We start from the raw sequence: 4,740 nt of genomic DNA on the forward strand, positions 1-4,740 counted from the left end.
CCATCTTTGGGCTTTGTAGGTCTTCCAGCCTTTGGCTCCAGGGTCTTCATACCACTGCCTTAAATGGGCTGGTAGAGGAAACTAGGCCTACACTCAATTCTGGCCTCAACCAGGCCTGGCTTTCCTTCACAGGACTAGCTCAAGAGGTCCAGTCTCTCTCCCAATCAGCCAGAAGTGAGCTGGACTTTTCCGCTCCTCCCACCAGACTTGACACCTTGCACAGACTTAATGGGGTAGGGCTAATTGGATCCACAGGTTCTCATTAACCCCTTCTTGGTCAGTGTAGGGTCTGTATTCCCTGTCACAAGATAGAAAATACAGGTGATATGTTGACCATAAAAACAAATAGCTCAAAGTATTTTTTAAGAATTTATCCTTGCACCATGAAAAATAATCCATAGAGAATGTAGTATGGGCAATTTTATAGGCCTATTTTTACTACTATTGTGAATATACATTTTCTATATAGTTTTTCTAACATTTTTCTCTCCCTGTTTCAACAGGGTTCCTGGTTTATTTGATCTCTTTCTTCCTGTATCCACCAACACAAAAGCCTGAAGTTTGCAATGCAGTTTATGGGATTAAAAAAAATTTATTCCCCTCTTTATTGTAAAAAAACAAAAACAAACAAAAAAAACCTACTTGGGAAATATTTAGTTATCTCAATTGCTGTTTGAAATATGAAATTAATTTAAAGGTACATGGACTTCAGTGGGGCCAGGGTTTCGTCCAACACGTTTAAAGGAGAGTAGGTATGAGGGGAGAGGAAGAGGCGAGAGAAACAGGAAAGATACAGGGTTGGCTTGCCTCCACAGGAAAATCTTGTAATACTTTAAGAATAGGAGGAATCATTAATAATATTTTCCTCCCTCACAACCCCATTATTGGGGGAAAGATTTTCCTGTAGCATTTGATGATATGGTCCCAACTTTTTTCCAGCTCAGCTATGTCAGTCCAGGGTGTGATTGGTGACCGACACAGAAGGTCCAAGTGTAGATACAGTTATAATGACAAATGTCACATATCAAAGTAGGACTCAAAGCATGAAAACCAACAAAACCAACAGTCTACATGCGTGTCTCACCTAAACTGTAGGAAGACCTAGCTTATCCCTAATACGCTGACATCTGGGTTTGGTTGGGGTCAGTCTGCCCCCATGCAGTCCCTGCCTTACTTTCTCCTCTGTGTCCAGGACCTCCATTTTTAAACACTGCCATGACATTTGTTTTAGTTTCCTCCCTGGATTTCCCGCACCCCTGTACCAAGCCACCTGTTGAACTCAATGTGGCGTGAAGTAAACTTCAAAGGGATTGTGACCTGTATTGTCCTGTTAAATATTGGGGAATGGTGCTATATGAAATTTATTGTATCCCTTCCTGGCCTGCCTGCTGTCTTTTCCTGTTGGTACCATGGTCCCATTTTAATCATACAGTGTCCAACAGCACCACAAACAGATATATTCATAAAACAATATGGGCATCTTCCATCTCTCTCTCTCTCTCTTTTTCACACATGCACACATACACCTCCCGACCTACAGTAAATTTGTTGGGTATGTATGACTTCATTGAGTTTATATAATGTAATATACAGTAGATGTTTAATTTTTAGGAAAAGTTAACTGGGAGACTAATAAGATACTAAATTGCTTTTAGCCCATAATATTTTCACATAGAGAAGATTTGCTAAAATTGTGAACAGAACAGAAAGTTATGCAAACCATCAGAGAGAAAATTATGCAAAACACGTTCTTTTGAATTAACTGTTATACTCAAGGGTATAATACACCTGCTGAATATTTGATGACAGGGTTATTATTTTTAGATTATATTCTAACAATGACCATTTGTGTTGCTGATTTTTTACCTGAAAAAAACGACTTGTTGAACTACAGTACTGTACTACTTCTGGTTTGGTTTGAAAATGTGGACACATGGGAGCAGCTGCAGAAACTCATAAATTATTATTTCATTTTACTTTGACAGCTGGAGCATAAAATGTGAGTTCTACCTAGCTGTGTCTGACATTCTGAAATGTAAAAATGCAAAGTCACCTGAGAAACCACATGAAAGGAACCCCACCACCTTAAAACTGAGTTTATTAAAGGACTTTGACGCTCCAAGCATAAGCTTATTTGAAATCTCTTGTTGCCTGTGATGGAAAAGCAGTGCTGTCAGGCTTTTTGGTGGAAAGGTGAAAGTTTCACACAAAGCTGCTCTGCTATTCTGGGTCCTCCTTTCTAAGATGTAGCATGTCACTTTAATGCTATATATATTTTGTTATGAGAAAAATGTCAGGAAGAGAACCAGTGTTTATGAGCGCTAAATTGTACTGCATCTACACTTGGACTTCTTGAAAATAACAAAATTAAGAAGCAAAACAACTAAATTCACTCCCTTGAGATCAGGAATGCCCAAAGATCTGTACCTCTGTGAAAAATTGAAACTTGGTGGTTTCAATCATTAGGTTGCATTTATCTAAGTAATGTGTTTTACAAGGAGAATATACAACTTGGAATATTTATTTTTCATTAGCAAAGTGGTGATCAATCGATGAGGACTGAACTGTATTAATGGAACATAGTGAGGAGGAGTACACTGCCACACTGTCCCACCGGGAGAACTGGGAAGCAGAATGCCTCCCAGAGCACCCCTTCCTGGGGTGAAGCTCTCTTCCCCACATTGTGGGTGTAACATTCCCCTGGTGTTATCTGGACTGGTGATCTGCTAGGTCACTCTAATCCTTGACTCCGGGAGCCAGCCTTACCCTGCTCTGCTGTGAGAACACCCACTCCTGGGCTGTTCACGCACAGTCTCTGGCAGTGGATCTAATTTACTTAGATTTCAGTAAGGCATTTAATAACGTTCCACATGGGGAATTGTTTAGTTAAATTGGATAAGATGGGGATCAATAGGAAAATTGAAATGTGGATAAGGAATTGGTTAAAGGGGAGACTACAATGGGTCCTACTGAAAGGTGAACTGTCAGGCTGGAGGGAGGCTACCAGTGGAGTTCCTCAAGGATTGGTTTTGGGACCAATCTTATTTAATCTTTTTATTACTGACCTTGGCACAAAAAGTGGGAGTGTGCTAATAAAGTTTGCGGATGATACAAAGCTGGGAGGTATTGCCAATTTAGAGAAGGACAGGGATATTCTACAGGAGGATCTGGATGACGTTGTAAACTGGAGTAATAGGATGAAATTTAATAGTGAGAAGTGTAAGGTCATGCATTTAGGGATTAATAAGAAGAATTTTAGTTATAAGCTAGGGATGCATCAATTAGAAGTAACGGAGGAGGAAAAGGACCTCGGAGTATTGGTTGATCATAGGATGACTATGAGCTGCCAATGTGATATGGCCATGAAAAAAGCTAATGCGGTCTTGGGATGCATCACGAGAGGTATTTCCAGCAGGGATAAGGGGGTTTTAGTACCATTATATAAGGCACTGGTGAGACCTCACCTGGAATACTGTGTGCAGTTCTGGTCTCCCGTGTTTAAGAAGGATGAATTCAAACTGGAACAGGTACAGAGAAGGGCTACTAGGATGATCCGAGGAATGGAAAACTTGTCTTATGAAAGTAGACTCAAGGAGCTTGGCTTGTTTAGCCTAACTAAAAGAAGGTTGAGGGGAGATATGATTGCTCTCTATAAATATATCAGAGGGATAAATACCAGAGAGGGAGAGGAATTATTTAAGCTCAGTACCAATGTGGACACAAGAACAAATGGATATAAACTGGCCACCAGGAAATTTAGACTAGAAATTAGATGAAGGTTTCTAACCATCAGAGGAGTGAAGTTTTGGAATAGCCTTCCAAGGGAAGCAGTGGGGGCAAAAGATCTATCTGGCTTTAAGATTAAACTCGATAAGTTTATGGAGGAGATGGTATGATGGGATAACATGGTTTTGGTAATTAAATATTCATGGTAAATAGGCCCAATGGCCTGTGATGGGATATTAGATGGGGTGGGATCCGAGTTACCCAGGAAAGAATTTTCTGTAGTATCTGGCTGATGAATCTTGCCCATATGCTCAGGGTTTAGCTGATCACCATATTTGGGGTCGGGAAGGAATTTTCCTCCAAGGCAGATTGGAAGAGGCCCTGGAGGTTTTTTGCCTTCTTCTGTAGCATGGGGCACGGTTCACTTGCTGGAGGATTCTCTGCTCCTTGAAGTCTTTAAACTACGATTTGAGGACTTCAATAGCACAGATATAGGTGTGAGGTTTTTTGCAGGAGTGGTGGGTGAAATTCTGTGGCCTGCATCGTGCAGGAGGTCAGACTAGATGATCATAATGGTCCCTTCTGACCTAAATATCTATGAATCTATGTAAACTGCTCTTTGGACTGTGCAACCGAATGATCCTAGCCAATATCTCCAGTCCCAGACACAACCCTCGTAACCTCCATCTTTCAGTGTCCAGTTATGCCCGCTGGACACTGCAAGCTTATATGAGTTCATCAATTTAACAAAGAAATTGATATGTACTAGGCTTGTTATCCTAAAGGGAGTCTCTGGCACACTTCAAACCAAATGCACTGCTTCAAGTAGAATAAACAAAGATTTATTAACTATAAAGATAGATTTTAAGTAATTATAAATCAAGGCATAACAAGTCAGATTTGGTCAAATGAAATAAAAGCAAAATGCATTCTCAACTGATCTTAATACTTTCAATGTCCTTACAAACTTAGATGCTTCTCACCATAGACTGGCTGGTTGCCCTTCAGCTAGGC

Source organism: Caretta caretta, chromosome 2 (assembly GCF_965140235.1).
Source record: "Caretta caretta isolate rCarCar2 chromosome 2, rCarCar1.hap1, whole genome shotgun sequence".
In the NCBI taxonomy this organism is placed as follows: domain Eukaryota; kingdom Metazoa; phylum Chordata; order Testudines; family Cheloniidae; genus Caretta; species Caretta caretta.